The 16768-nt window shown below is 32.5% G+C and overlaps 2 long non-coding RNA genes across 8 annotated transcripts in view; one reads left to right on the top strand and one right to left on the bottom strand.

The window, feature by feature from the left end:
• The window catches only part of LOC140637530 (uncharacterized), an 87980-nt gene that overhangs the window by 24182 nt on the left and 47030 nt on the right, over positions 1 to 16768 (bottom strand). The window lies entirely within an intron of this gene.
• Positions 1141 to 16768, top strand: part of LOC140637531 (uncharacterized) — an 86400-nt gene continuing 70772 nt past the window's right edge. The window contains exon 1 of the long non-coding RNA XR_012034626.1: positions 1141 to 1294. This is a non-coding gene — a long non-coding RNA (uncharacterized lncRNA). The remainder of the gene's footprint in view (positions 1295 to 16768) is intronic.

Below are 16768 nucleotides of genomic sequence, written 5' to 3'. Positions count from 1 at the left end.
AAGCATAATTGCTATAAAATCTAACCTAGCAAAGTCCAAAGTTTTGAGGACAGTGAGCAAAAAGAAATATTTAATGAGTTATACACTACAGCTATACTGACTTCCATTCTTTGACACCCAGAAAATTATACTCTAACTGTTAAAGAAAGATTACCATATGTTAGTTTCTCATTTAGACATATTTGGAATGGCACCTGAACTTCCAATGTTTTTCTCCTAATTAGGACAGTAACTGAGTCTTCAATAAGCTTATTTCAATAATCTTTAGGGCCAGCTACATCTGGGTAGTGGAGTAAATCTTAAGACCCATATATTGTTTGAGATGAAATGCTTGCTTCATTTATTTTGCTCTAAAATCAGTTCCTTGAACAGAAGCAGAATTTTTCATGTAAAACTATAATGATGAACTATTTCTATAGATGTTAGAGCTAACAAAAGCTTTACAGGAAGAAAAGGCAAATACACATCCAGAATAATTTTCCTTTATAGTGAGGCATAGAAATCCTCTCTATGATTAAAGGAGTCAAATTCAATTAACTTGCCTACCATATGGCTGTCTAGTTCCAATGTTTAGAGAGAAAGTAGCAGCTAATCCAGTGCAAGTGATGATTAGCCCAATGTTATTACTTATTGGCTCTCTGAAGAGATTAATAGTTAATAAAATAATCATAAAAGTTTATTCCACCTTGATTATCCAGTATTTATTTTGGGAGATCAAGATTATTGGGTTTATGTGCTTGGTGGATATCTTATTAACTGAATGTGGGAGAAATGGGTTAGCTATTTCTAACCAATCTGTTTCTTGCTAGGCACACAGCTGCATTACCGTGGCAAGTCACATTTTCTAAAGATGATTGCAACAATATCTCCCATTGCCCATACTCTCATTATCTGTGATCTCGCCACTCTCCTATTGAAAAAGTGGTACATATTTCTCTAATATTGCCAATAAAATATGGCAGAGGCAACACTGTGCCAATTCCAGGGTAATTCTATATTGAACAGGAGGTTTGCTTTTTCCTGTTCCTTGGAATACTTGCTCTTAGATGTTTCCTCTAGAAATTTAGCTATAATCTTACAAGAATCTTATGTCACATGAAAAGTCTACTTGTGGATATTCTAATCAACAGCCACAGCTGAGCTACCAGTAAACAGCCAGTATCAACTGCCAATTATGTGAGAAGGCTATGTTGAATTCAAAGCCCATTGGCTAGCCAACATCAAATTACAACCACAAATGACTCTACATAAAAACCAACCAGCTGAATCTGGTTAACTTTCAGAACCATGAAAGGTAAGAATGAATCCTCCCTTGAAGGCATTACAATTTGGGCTGGTTTGTTTAAGATTTGGGGTGGTTTGTTAAGCAGTCATAGATAACCACAACAACTACCTTCTCAACCACCTACATTGTGCAGTATGAGTCTGGCCATAGGACTGTGTTCTGGCCAATGAAATATTCATTGGAGATGTTAAATACTATTTTCAGACTTGGCCCACTAAAAATTTCCATGTAATCCAATACTCTCTCTCTTTCTGAAAGTTGATACACAAGATTAATCTGGAAACCACATGGAGAACAAATGCGAGTCTAAGTTACCCTGGGGCTTTGAGAAACTATGTAAAGCAGAGCCCCTACCACCAGCACAAATAAATCTGGGACTAGCTTCACAAAGCAATTTTTGGGAGATTAAACAGTTAATATTTGGGGGTGTATATTATAGCAGATAGAGTTATACTAACGTATATTAACTTGTATTATGTGATAGTCTGGCATCTCCACTAACTTCCATGTCCACAACGTGGAAATAATAAGCCCTGACCCTCATGCATCACTGGCTTCCTATAAATAACCAATTGGGTACAGGTTCTTAAGATGCTTTTAAAGATAAAAAGTAGAAAAAAAATTAAAAAATGAATAAAATAGCAATCGTATTGATAATTATGGTTCTTGCTCTTGAAACGAAGTCTTTTAGAAGGGCCACAAACATGGACTTTGGAATCAAATGTATTTGATCCATCAATCCTTACTGTGTGCCTTGGGAAGTTATTTGGGGTTTTTGTCGAAATATAGTAATATTATAATGTATCATTTGTTGTAATTAGAACCCATTAGCCACTCAATGTATAAGCATTTCTTTCTTCAAAATAAATATGTCGATTACTGAAAAGAAATGTTATTAGCACCCATGGTCTTAATGGCAGAAATCCTAGTTAACTATGAGGTTCAGAACTTAAAACTATTCTGAGAAATCCTCACTTGACTTCAGAACCCCCCCCCCTTTTTGTGGCTTAATTTCTTCTTTTTCATTGGGAACTACTAGAAAATAAATGAATATGAATTTTGTTTTTGATTGAACACTTCTGTAAACAGGGATAAAAAAAGAAAACAATCCAATATTTCACTCTTATCTTAGCAAAAACAGTATGATATTATTCTTCATCAATCTAATAAGTAATTAAATAATGCTGTATAAACAGAAAATATTGGTAAATGAGGGAAAGCCATTGTCATGAGGGTTGCAAGTCTGGAGAGATTAGCATCCCTCTGTCAAACACAATCCCTAAGGAAGAAAAGGAGAGAGTCCTAATTTGGGAAATCAGTCTAGAAAACAAACTGGAAAAAGGGTTATGTAGAATAAAGACATTTACTTCAGAAGAGGTATGCATTTAAAGGAGTTGGTTTTGAAATGAAAAAAGAAATACAATGTTTGGGATTTCAAGGAGACTGAATCATGAGTTATTGACTCATTAAAATGACTGTAGGTTCCCATCAATGCTGTTTTAATCTACAATATGACAAATTTTCAAGCTTATAAATATTTAACAATAATTTAAGTGATCATTATAAAAACTATGGCCAATTAAAAAAGTGCTATAGACTGTATAATACAGAATGCAGCAACTTTTTTTTTTCTTTAGTTTGAAGTAATGGTATATTGCCAATAGTTTGTGACTCTACCTGAATAAAACATTTTAGCATTTTGTGTCATTTCACATATAATTAGGGAAAGGAACACTTGTTCTTGATGTGTGGAGCAGTGTAGAATCCATTTTATATGTGTGGTCTCCCTAAAATATTTTTAATTGGAAAGATACTTTACAAATTTAATATCTCTTCATCTCTGTTTCATAATTAACTTGAAAATGGGAGTCCATATGGCAGATGAGCAACATTTAATAAAAATAGCTGACTTGCTTGCCAGAAATGGTGATGTTATAGTGAAAAGATTTGCACATTACATAATTCATGATTTTTATGGGAGACATAGGGTTAGTCATAAGAACAGTTTTGAGTTTAGAACCTAACCAAGATACACCACCGTTTCAGTAATGAATAATGCAGATAACACCTACCTTCCCTGAACTACAGAGCAGAGAAAGCAGCTATCTACAACATCTCATTAGGAAAAATAAATAAATAAATGTGAAGAACATCTAGCTTGATGGAACCTGATGGAAATCTGAAAAGATTTTTTGTTGTTGTTGTTCTTGATTAATCTGTAAAAACAAGTTTGCACATTTTCTAGTTCTTAGAGTCTTTGGCAAACTAAAAGCTAATTAAGCAAAATGATTTTTTTTCCTTTTCTTCAGATTATCTGATGCAGTATTTTATCATGAAGTTTTATTAGTGCAAATGATACAGGCCATCAACATGAAGCTTTTAAAAATAAATAAATAAAAAGCCTGGAAAGACACAATGAGCCCCACTCATTATGGTGCCTTCCTAGCACCCGACTGGGGTTTGCGTTGTGTCAGCATTTCCATGATTCCTGCTTCTGTTGATTACATGAATGGAATTCAAAGATTCATTTCAGATTCCAACTCAGACTTCAACAAACAAAGTGAACTTTTTTGGTCAACTTCTTGGGAAATTCAGAATATGGAGCATTCTCTTGTTACTATAAATTTGAGAAAGCATAATTCTTCCGCCCGAAAAAGCAAGGGCTTCCCTCCAAAAAGACAAAATTATTTTTTTCTCTATAGCCTTATTTATTGGATAAAATTTGTTAGTGTTTAAAAGTAATTCTATGTTTATTTATAAAGAAAAAATTAAATGGCACATCGAGTCATTGTCCAAAAATGTCTGTTGACAATTGTTGAGATGCGGTTTAATAATCCAGACATCACAGACAGATATCAAAAACTGTCTCCCTCCCTCCATACTTTTCCAAAAAGGTAAAACTGTTGATCAACATCTTTGCAGAACTTTTGATATACATAAAAAGGAATCACACTAGATGCACTATTTCACATCTTGCTTTTTTAAGTGCCTATTATTTTCATCCTTCTGTACCAGTATATATATAACTATGTGGCTCTTTTTAATGACAACATAATATTCTGTTGGTGGTGGAAATGTCAAAATTCATTAATAAGTACTATCCAGATGGATGATTTATGTGGATAGTGTTTCTTTTGTTGTTATGAGCAGTGATTTGCTGACCATACTTCAAAATCACACTACCTTCTGATTAGGATGTGAACTTGTCAGTTGGTTACACGTACTGTGTCAAAGGACCTTATTTTCCTTGTTAACCTTTCTCTTATCATCCCCCAAAATATCTCTGTTTCACAGGTGAACTTCAACAAACACTATATATTGGTAGGAAATACATTCATATAATTTATGTGAATCCTAGTTGAGTAAATTTCCAGCAGAGAAATCTAACTCAGTTGGTACATGCATCTTTAATTTTGATAGATATTGCCAAATTTTCCTCCAAATAGCTGGCACCAATAGTAGTTGAAACTGTATATTTCTCAATTCCTTCACAAGCTCTAAATATTATCAAACATTTGCATGTTTCTGCATGTCTTTGGTAAAAAATAAACAATAAAAAGAATATCTAATTTATATTTGCATTCATTAAATTTCAATGAGTTGAAAATACTTTCTAATGCTTACTGAACATTTGTCATTTTTTTTTTAATTCAACAAATCTGTTTCTCTGATAGGCTACTTTTCTTGAACGTATTGTAAACTTAATAAATTCTTTGTCAACATTTTTTTGGTGAGTTGTGTGTGTGTGTGTGTGTGTTTTCTATGCTCTTCATTCCAATATTTATGTTTTTTCTTCTACACAGAGTATGTTATATAAATTGAATTTTTTCTCCTACTCATTTCATTTTTATGAAACATATACTTATTGACTGCTTTTATGTGGCAGATACTCTTCTGGATGCCTAGGATACATTACTGAATAAAATAAAAATGTTTACTGTTGTAGGTAAATATTTATTACATCAACAAATATGTGTCTTGATATTAGGAATAACATAGGAAACCCAGTTTAACCTTTCCCTAAAGTTGGGTTGTCTATATTTCAAAAAATATCAACTGAATTATTCTCATTAATTAGAAATATCTTTTTATTATAAATTAAATGTATTCTGACTATTTATAGCTCCCTATTTTGTCATAATTTCACGGTCAGCAATATGAAATCTAGAAGATTCATAAAACATTTTAATATATGGAGGTGCTACTCTTTCCTAATTATGAATCTTATTTTTCAAGATTTTCTTGCTTACATCTGTATTTTTTGTCTAAATAAGCCTCAATACTTTTTTCATTTCCCCCAAATACGCAAAAAGTTAATTTGTTATTTTTATTACGATAACAGTAGATGGATAAATTAATTTCAAGGGAATTATCTCCTGTTTCCAACTATGACTTTCTAACAAAAAACATATTATGACTTTCTGATTATTCAAAAGTTGTATATTTTTCTCATTAGTGTTTTAAAATTTTGCTCAAATATGTATTAGACATATCTAAGCAAGGCTAATTCTTAATTACATTTATTAAATTAAATTTTAACTTTTTATTTTATTATGAGTAGTGTTTTTCTTCCCCTACATTTTCTTCCTGGTTATTATATATATATGTAGAAAAATATTTACTTTTGTATTCTACATCACGTAAAGATATATTCATTTCTAGAACTACTGTAACAAGTTACCAAAAACCAGTGGTTTAAAACAACAGAAATTTATTTTCTCTCAATTTGGGAGGCTAGGAGTTCAAAGCTGTGATGTCAATAACGTTGCCTCCATCTGAAAGCTCCGAGGGAGAGTCTGCTCCTGGTCTCTCCAGATTCTTCTGGTGGTTAACAATCCTTAGCATTCCTTGGCTTGTAGGGTACATCACTCTCATCTGTCTTATCACATGGCCTTCTCTCTGTCTCTTCACAAGACTATCTTACTTGAAGAGCAGTTATAAGACTAAAGGCCCACCCTAATCCAGTATGATACCACTTAAGTAACTACATCTGAAAAGATGCTATTTCTAAATAAGGTTACATTAGGAGGTTCCAGATGGTCATGAATTTTGGAAGAGCACCATTTACCAACACATCATACCTTGTACTAAAGTTTTTTGTTGTTGTTTCATTTTGTTCTTTATTTATTATTATTATTTTTTATTTTTCTCTGTGCCTCTTTTCAGTGAAAGCCGCTACCCTAGAAACCACAGGTTTGCTTTATAGAACTCTAGATAAGATTTTCCTCTTCTAGAGTATCATATAAATTTTTCCTATTTTATGTCTGGCTTCTTTAACATTTTCTGCAACTCATCCATGTTGCTGGGTATATCAACAATCTGTCCTTACTAATGCTGAGAAGTGTCCCATTTTACTGATAGGCCACAGTTTATTTCTTCATTCACGAACTAAGCAGAATTTATGTTGTTTTTAATTTTTGTATATTATCAATAAAATTGCTAGAAATATTCATGCATAGATCTCCATGAGAGCATAGGTTTTCATTTTTCTTGGGAAAACTAGGATTGATAGTTATATAAGTATCTTTTACATTATAAGAAACTACCAGACTGTTTTCCAAAATTGTTGCATGATTTTACATTCTTACCAGCAGTATATTACAGGTCAGTTGATGCTGCATATTTATTTTACCATAAGAATCTGCATAATCTATAGTTATATACATTAATTTTATAATTATCTCCATGATTGTATATAAGTTTTATAAAGGAAAATAATTGGCTATTTTTTTTGTTTAGTCTAGTAAAATCCCAGACATGTTGTAATAATTCCTTGTTAATACAGAATGAGCTGGATCTAAATATTGACATCAAAGTTGAGGTGATGATGTGTTTTCAGATTAAAAAAAAATACTTTAATCTCTTAGGTTTGATGTTTTCCACAGGTAGTAAAAAAATAATAATTAAAAAGCCTGGTCTTGCCTAAACTGCATTTGAAACCAAACTTGTGGCTTTAATTGTTAATCTTAATTGTATATTCAGTGTGCAGAGTATGGTTTGTGCAGCTCATCTCTTATTTTCTTTTGGCCATAACATACATGTCCAAACACAAAGATAATCATAATCAACAAAGGCGTTGATTTCAAATTAGAAAATTATATGAATATTTAGAGATAATGAATTCAATCCATGAGATTGCCACCTAAAGTGCCTTGAAATGGTTATGATTATGGCACTTGTATGGGAAATTTTACCAAGAACAATGATAAAGTCACTAATTGAACTACTATTTATACCAGAATATGGGAGATGTATGTCAAACAGCTAAATAGTGATTTTAGAGCCAGCACTCCACTGAAAGCCTTCTTATTTTAACTGTGTTTTTTTTTCCCCTACAAAACAGTTTTTCTTAGGGGAAAAAAAGTGCAAATGTTTATTGAATAGAATTGTGTTTTACATGATGTTTTTTATACCCATGGCAACACTGAACAATTCAAGAAGTGACTTACTGAATAAAAATAGCCATGATTATCTGCTTAGTCACAGGACAGAAACAGCATTAAACATTATAAAAAATGTGTTTGAAGAGATGAAACCCTCAAAGAATACTTAAATCATTAATAATGCTATCAGGAGCTACTTTATTAAGTGTGTGCCATGACACTGGTATTACTCACATTATTTCTTTATGTACCATGAGATCTTTAATATCTGCCTAGAGAATCATAGTAAACTGTTATCAATTTACTGACATATATTTAGGCCAAGTCTTGAAACAATGCAGAACTTTTCTCCCCCTTTACTCTGAAGTCTCTAGTAGACATGAATTCACGGCTTCATATGAATTTCAAACAAGGAAATAAAATTCCAAAAGAATGTCAGAATTCTTTGTAATTAGGTGTATGTGTCTGTGTGTTTATAATATTTGCTGCCTCTACTAGTGATTTTGAAGAGGAAATATGCTATCTTATTAATTTTACACTATGAGCACAAAGATTAGTCAGTAAACTAAATGTTTTAGCATACATGCTAAAGAGAATAGCCTGATTGATTTAAAAATGATATAATTTGAGAAAGTATATAAATTCCCAAAATACTGGGAATTGATAGTTAATTAGTAACCTGTGTGTTTTATACACATTAGAAGAAAAATCGAATACCCATGATTTAGATTAAGAGGTCTGTGTCTATAGACACAGATATAGATGATATATGTATCCAGTTTTTAAATTTACTTTTCTGCCTCATGAGATTCTTTTTTTCATCTTTGAGAATGAAAAACCAGATAAAAATATACATTGGGTACATTCAGAGTATAAGAAATGCAACAAAAGAAATAAAAGAAAAAAGATTGGAATCTCCAGTTTTCTGAGTATTTCATTCATATATAAACCCTGTGAGTTGTAAATTCAGGACAGAGGTTGTAAAAGGCAAGACAATTTCTAAATACGTAATTTTATTTGTTTGTTTATTTTTAAAAGATTTTATGCATTTATTTGAGAGAGAGAACACACGAGTGGGGAAGAGGGGCAAAGACAGAGGGAGAAGCAGACTCCCCGCTAAGCAGGGACTCTGTTGTTGGGCTGTATCCCAGGATACTGGGATTATAACCTGAGCTGAAGGCAGATGCTTAATCAACTGAGCCACCCAGGAACTCCCTCTATGTAATTTTATATGCTAATATTCAGGTGTACCAAAGGGATATTTTCATTTGAAGATAATTTTCTTTTTCTTTTTTCTTTTTTGAAGATAATTTTCTAATGTGTTGCCAATCTGTTGTCTTGAGCAACACACACCCCAAAAAATAGGAGTTGCAAGATAGTTCAAGATAGAAGTGTAGGAAAAAAAAAAAAAGATAGAAGTGTAGGTAAACAGGACTGAAACATATATTAGACATAAAAGAAAAGTGCCTTCAGTTAGTCTGGAGAGAAGAGTACAGTGACCAATTTCCAGTTATAGTGGTGGTAGTTATAGTTTTTCAGTGAAATCTCAATGCCTTACATACTTAGTGTGGGTTTTCCAATATAAAGATCCAGGTGTACTGAGACATATTATCAGTAGTAGTAATACTGCATTTAAGTGTGTATTTGTAAAGGTGATGAGTTAATTTTCTCAGTCTTTTTTTCTTTTCTAAAGTTGCTAAATAATATCCTGTTTTCAGTGCACTCAGAACATTCTCCAGAATAGATCACATATTAGGTCACAAAACAAGTCTCACCAGGTTGAGAAAGATTGAAGTTGTATCATGCATCATTTGTGACCACAATTCTATGAAATTAAAAATCAATCACAAGAAAAAAATCTGAGAAGAGCACAAATACATGCAGGTTAAGTAACATGCTACTAAATAATGAATGGGTCAACCAAAGAATCAAAGAAGAAATTTAAAAAAATTACCTGGAAACAAATGAGAATGGAATACAATGGTCCAAAACCTTTGGGATACAGCAATAGCTATTTTAAGAGGGAAGTTTATAACAATATGGCCTACCTCAAGAAACAAGAAAAACTTCAACTAACCTAAACTTACACCTAAAAGAGCTAGAATAATCGGAGCAAATAAACCCCAAACAAGCAGAAGGAAGGGAATAATAAAATTTAAAGCAGAAATAAATGATATAGAAACTAAGAAAACAAAACAACATCAAAACAAGCAATAGAGCAAATCAATAAAATCAGGAACTGGTTTTCTGAAAAGATCAACAAAATTAATAAACTTCTAGTTAGACTCATCAAAAAAAAAATGAGAGTCCTCAAATCACAAACGAAAGAGGAGAAACAATAACCAATACAATGAAAATATAAATAATTGTAAGAAAATATTCTGAAAAACTATATGCCAGTAAACTGGGCAGCATAGAAGAATCAGATAAATTCCTTTAAAACACACACACACACACACACACACACACACACACACACACACACATATAACCTGCCAAACTGGAGACAGGAAGTAACAGAAAATTTGAACAGACTGATTACCAGCAATAAAATTGAAGCAGTAATCAAAACACTCCCAATAAACAAAAGCAAAGGACCAGACAGCTTCACAGGCAAATTCTACTGAACATTTAAAGAAGAATTATTATCTATTCTACTCAAACTATTCCAAAAAATACGAGGAAGCAAAACTTCTAAAATTCATTCTCTGAGGCCAGGATTACTCTGATAGAAAAGCCAGATAAAGAAACTATAAAGAGGAATATAGGTAGATATATCTGATGAACATAGATACAAAAATCCTCAACAGAATACTCGCAAACCAAACCCAGCAATAGATGGAGGTTTTAAAAAAAAATACATTCACAATGATCAAGTAGGATGTGTTACTATAATGCAAGTTTGACTCAATATTCACAAATCAATCAAAGTGATACAACACATTAATAAGAGAAAAGCATTTAATCATTTCAATAGATGCAGAAAAAGCATTTGACAATGTACAACATCCATTTGTGATAAAAACCCCTTTACAAAGTAGGTTCAGAGAAAACATCACAACATAAAAAAGGACATACACAAAAACCCATAGCAGACACAATATTCAATGGGGAAAAATTGAGAGTTTTTTCCTTAAAATCAGGAGTAGAGCAAGGATATTGAGTTTCACTACTTTTATTCAGTATAGTATTGGAAATCCTAGTCACAGCAATTAGACAACAAAAAGAAGTAAAAGGTATCCAAATTGGTGAGGAAGAATTAGAACTTTCACTATTTGCGGATGACATGACACTATATATAGAAAACCATGAAAAAAAAAAAAAAGAAAACCATGAAGATGACACCAAATATCTACTAGCACTGATAAATCAATTCAGTAGAGTCACAGGATACAAAATCAATGTAAAGGAATCTGCTGCATTTCTATACACTAAGAATGAAGCAGCCTAATGAGAAATTAAGAAAACAAACCCTTTAGAATTATAATAAAAATAATATATTTAGGAATAATAAACCTCTGAAAACCATAAAACATTGATGCAAGAAATTCGAGCTAATACACAGAAATGGAAAGACAGTCCATGCTCATGGATTGGAAGAACAAACATTGTTAAAATGTCTATATTATCCAAAGCAATCTACAGATTTAACACAAACCCTATGAAAATACCAGTAGGAGTTTTCACAGAACTAGAGCAAACAATCTTGAAATTGATATGGAACTCCAAAAGACCCTGAATAGCCAAAGTGATCTTGAAAAAGAAAACAAAAAATGGAGTCAAAATTTCAGACTTCAAGTTATACTACAAAGCTGTGGTGATCAAAATGGTATGGTACTGGCACACAACTAGACACATAGACACAGAGATCAATGGAACAAATAGGAAACCAGAAATAAACCCACAAGTACATGGTCAATTAATCTTCAACAAAGGAGGCAATAATATGCACTGGGAAAGACACAGTGTTGGAAATGGTGTTGGAAAAACTGGACAACTATGTGCAAAAGAATGAAACTGGACCACTATTTTACACTGTATACAAAGATAAACTCAAAATGTATTAAAGACCTAATTAAGACACCTTAAATCATAAAAATCCTAGAAGAGACACAGACAGTAATTTCTCTGACATTGACCCTAACAACTTCTTCTAGATATGTCTCTTGAGGCAAGGGAAATAAAAACAAAAATAAACTATGGAGACTACATGAATATAAAAACCCTCTGCACAGAGAAGGAAACAATCAACAAAATGAAAAGGCAACCTATTGAACTAGAGGTGATCTTTACAAATCATATTTCTGATAAAGGGTTAGTGTGGGAAAATATATAAAGAACTTACAAATATTCAACAACCCCCCCAAAAAAAATAACCAAATTAAGAAATGGGCAGAAGATATGAACAGAAGATGTCCAAAGAAGACATCTAGATGACCAACAGACACATGAAAAGATGCTCAGTATCATTTGGTATCAGGGAAATGCAAGTCAAAACCACAATGAGATGTTACCTCACACCAGTCAGAATGACTAAAACAAAAACACAAGAAACAACAGGTGTTGGTGAGAGTATGGAGTAAAAGAGATCCTCGTGCACTATTGATGGGAATACACACTGGTGCAGCCACTCTAGAAAACAGTATGGAGGTTCCTCAAAAAGTTAAAAATAGAGCTACCCTCTGACTAAGCAATTGCACTATTAGGTATTTACATGAAGGATACAGAAATTCTAATCCAAAGAGATACATGCACGCTGATGTTTATATCAGCATTATCTACAATAGCTGAATTATGGAAACAGCCCAAGTGTCCAACTGATGAATAGATAAGGGAGATGTGCACAATGGAATACACAATGGAATATTATTTAGCCATAAAAAGAATGAAACCTCCCCATTCGTAATGACATAAATGGAGCTGGAGAGTGTAATGCTATGTGAAATAAGTCAGCTGGAGAAAGACAAATACCATATGATTTCACTTGTTTGTGGAATTTAAGAAACAGACGAATGAGCCAAGAGAAATGAGAGAAAAAGGCAAACCAAGAAATGTCCTTAACTAAAGAGAACAAATTGATGGTTACTGAAGAGGAGGTTGGAGGGAAGATGGGTGAAATAGTTGAAGGGAATTAAGATCATACATAGCATGATGAGCACTGAGTAATGTATAGAATTGTTGAATCACTAAATTGTACACCTAAAACTAATATAACATTGTATGTTAACTACACTGGAATTAAAATTAAAAATTGAATAAAAAATAAAACACACACAAATAATATCTTCTTTTGTTTTCAGATAATATTATTAAGACTAGATCTAATCCAATTCTTCACATATGAAATATCAATTTAATGAGCAACATACATTCTTCCTTAAACAAATTCTAAAGTTGTGTTTTAAAGTTTTAGCACTTTAACTTTTTAAGTAGCAGTTCCTTTTCTGGATAAGGTGATCTTTCTGACCGTGTTGTGGAATGAATATCCTAGTAAGCTGTAGAATATGGTCTTATTATTACATCTACTGTAATGGTTTATCGGCCAAAACTTAGTAGTGTTTGGGGCAGGGTGAGAGGGGAAATATTTTTGAGAATTGTTTAAGTCACATCAAAGGAGATTCTTGAGGGCAGGGATTTTGTATGAAATGAATGGATGGAAAATAAAGAAACCAAATGAACGTTGGATGGTGATAAGACTGATAAGTAAAATCAATAGACTCACCTGACTTTAAAATTTAAACTCTCTTCCATATTTTCTCTTTGTTCACAATGTTAATTCTTACACTGCAGCATATTTCTCTCATTTCTTTATTTGCTTAATGAAACTATGGAATTACACTATAAATTATTCTCATTTGCAGTTCAATGAATATGTCCTTTGTATTGCTTACCCTTAAGCCATGGTAAATTCCTAAGTATATGGATTTTTCTATTTCTTATGTTGCATTTCCCAGATGCATTAACTATATGCTTAAATGAGCACACATACAAGAAATATTTCTTGATTATAAAAACCAGCATCTGGTTTTTAGAAGGCAGAGGAGAATAACCTCTCAATGTCTCAAGTCCCGCCATCAAACAGAAGTTATTCAATTTTGGATATGGCATCTGACTCTTGTATTGTTTTCTAATAACTTTTCTCCTTGAGCTCTGACATTATTTTAATTGAGTAGTAAGAATTTATTTAAATACTACTACATGTCTGGAAGTATACACAAAAAACATCATGAAGTTACATCACCGAGATGTACTGCAACCTAGCTATACAAAAAGAGGCTATCTACATAAAAGTATAACTTCCTCAGAGAGTTCCTCACCTCTGACCTCTATCTCTCTGAGCTTTCTTATTCATCACTGATAAATGAGATTTCTTAAAACAAAGCTCCAGTCACAACAACTAGCTGCTCAAAGATCTTCAAGGTCTATACTGAGTGTAAATCCAATTAAGTGTAAGTATCGCCTTTGGGAATTAAAAGCTTCAACAGAGTGAGCCAATATATTTTCTATGTAATTTCCCTCCCTTCCGCAGACAAAGCTGTGATGTAGGTAAAGTAGGATTTTCTTATTCTTTCAACATTCTCAGTAAAGTTCCACTTTCCTGCTTAATTCTTATGTTTTTTTCTTCTTTCTTTCTTCTATATGCCTTGTGTCTATCACTTCTTGTAAAAGCCTTCGTCAATCGTTCAAAATGGAAAAGTACCACATTTTTTGAATCTCTGTTTCCTCAAAATGAATGTAGTACTATTTCTTTACCCTGACCTCCGCATTTTTATTTTCTTGTAGCCATCTTTTTCTTTTTGTGAAATTATTTTATCTACCCATAGTAGTTTGCATCCTCTTTTCTAGAGCACGGGAGAGGAAAATATTGATTTTCAGACTTAAAGTAAGCAATTGATAAGATGAAGTAATATGAAGTATCAAATTAAAGTTCCACTCAGGAAGAAACATGATTACTAAAACAAACAAAAACAAACAAACAACAAAAAAAAAACAATAAAAACATTCCTTCAAGACAAAATCATCACATAAAAAGTATCCTTTCACAAGATTCTTCAACCATGTGTATAGTTTTAATTGTTGGAAAGTTGCAGAATAAATTTCAGTTAGTTAGAGACCATATACATACAACTGTGAAGAAGTAAAGCAGAAGGCAGATTTGTGTGACAATGAGAACCTGATATTATTCGAATGGATGGGAAGAAACGGACAATTATCAAATACTTGCTGGGTAATAAGTTAAATTTGTTATATCATTGTGTTGAATTTTATTGTCTTTTGGAGTGAACAGTTAATGTAACAGAGGACAAATATGCAATATTGCCAGACTAGAAAGGTTGATTCGGAGAAGAGTCAATACCATGATGTGTTCTTTCAGGAAGAGTTAGCTGATGGACAAAATTGTTATTTTTTATATAAGAAGTCTAGAGATTAAAAAAAAAAAGAAGTCTAGAGATAAAATTTTTAGGCCAGGGTGATTATAAGAAATTGTGAAGACTTGAGTCTTCTTTTAGGCTGTTCCACATTCTCTTGACTCCAAATCAGGATCCCTAACTCAAACCATCATGTTCATACAGCCAGTATCAATTTCAAGAAAGAAGGACTGAACCTTTGCTCTGAAAGAAATGTCTTAGAAATATTTCAAGACATCTATGATTGAATCCCATTGACTAAATTCAGTGAGATGTTAAGTTCTATGTTCACGCTTAATTAAAAGGGAATTGAGACATGTGTTTATTCTGGGTTGTCATATACCTAACTAAAAATTAGAAATTTTCTTAATTTTAAAAGAGAGAATCTATTAAGGGATATCTTGCCATCTGTCAGAAAGAGCCACTGGGTCTTATAAGAAGATATCTTTTGATATCGTTGAAAGTATGTTTTTAGTAAAATGATAAAAATAAAATTGTGGAAATATTAAAGAGGGAATAGTCACAAAAATGAGGTATCACATCCTCAATGAAGAAGACATTTGCTTATGAAAGAATAACAAGAAATAGGAAGGCTTCTTAGGGAGGGCCTCAAGATTAAGGAAAAAGAAGAGGACTTTGCATTTCTGAAGGAAGTGCAGTTGGAGCTGTGAGGTACAGTTGGAAACTTGGCATGGAAAAGGATCTGAGAAATATTTCCTGTGGATAAATTGGAAAGGACACATATACAGACTAAAACATGTTGAAAGGAGGAGGATGATAGTTTGGTAGATTCTATCAGATAGCCAATATCGTCTCAGTTTAACAAAAGCATAAGTCATATATTATTAGTGAGGGGAAAGGGAAATAAAATAGCCCATGGAGTGAATGGAAAATATTTGAAATACGGATACAGAAGTTAAGTAGCTCTCTAAATAAAATCAAATTATCAGGCATGATTCTGAATATCCTCAGCTAGGCTGGGTAGGAATTGCCTCATCTAGTCTTTGAAGGAAACCCACATGTTTATTAAAAAAGTACTTTATTGAAGATTTTACCTGACTTCAGTTGCATGGATATTGCACAACTTCAAGAAATAAGCTCGTAATAAAGATATATATTTTACAAAACTGCAATTGGCTTCCTACAAGCACTGTTATTGTTTAATTACAGATTTCTCAAAAAAAAATTCTCCTTGAAAATCTTGCTGTCAGAGACAAATACTTAGCTGGCTTTGGAATGTAATGTTGGCTTCCTAAGCATAAAGCAAGACACACAAAATGTTGAAAACACACTACTAGCTTTTTCATTGAAACTATAAATAGCATCTATATTGTGCTTTGGAAAAACAAGCAGGGATTCAAAACTTGATTAAAAGTTATTTTTTCCCCTTAAGCTGCTATGTAAGTCACCAATAGGCTGAAACTCATAACTTACGTTTTATCCTTAGCAGACAAAGATGAAAGCAATTGGTTCGTCTGACTATGCATCCACCCCCCAAAATATGTTTGGAGGTAGGCTGAGAAAACTTCTAAAAAGTTAGGTGACAATATATCTTTTCTATTAATCTTTAAATATGATTAGGGTCCAGTTTTTAAATAGCATTCTCCCTATTTCTATGTTTTCTGGTTGTTCCCTAATTGTTTATAAAACAGGAAACCGATTTATTATAATGTATGCTATTCTCCTACAGG

This window comes from Canis lupus, chromosome 8 (genome assembly GCF_048164855.1).
Source record: "Canis lupus baileyi chromosome 8, mCanLup2.hap1, whole genome shotgun sequence".
NCBI classification, from domain to species: domain Eukaryota; kingdom Metazoa; phylum Chordata; class Mammalia; order Carnivora; family Canidae; genus Canis; species Canis lupus.
Note: the sequence above shows the minus strand (reverse complement) of the source record. Positions and strands in the feature narration are given on the sequence as shown.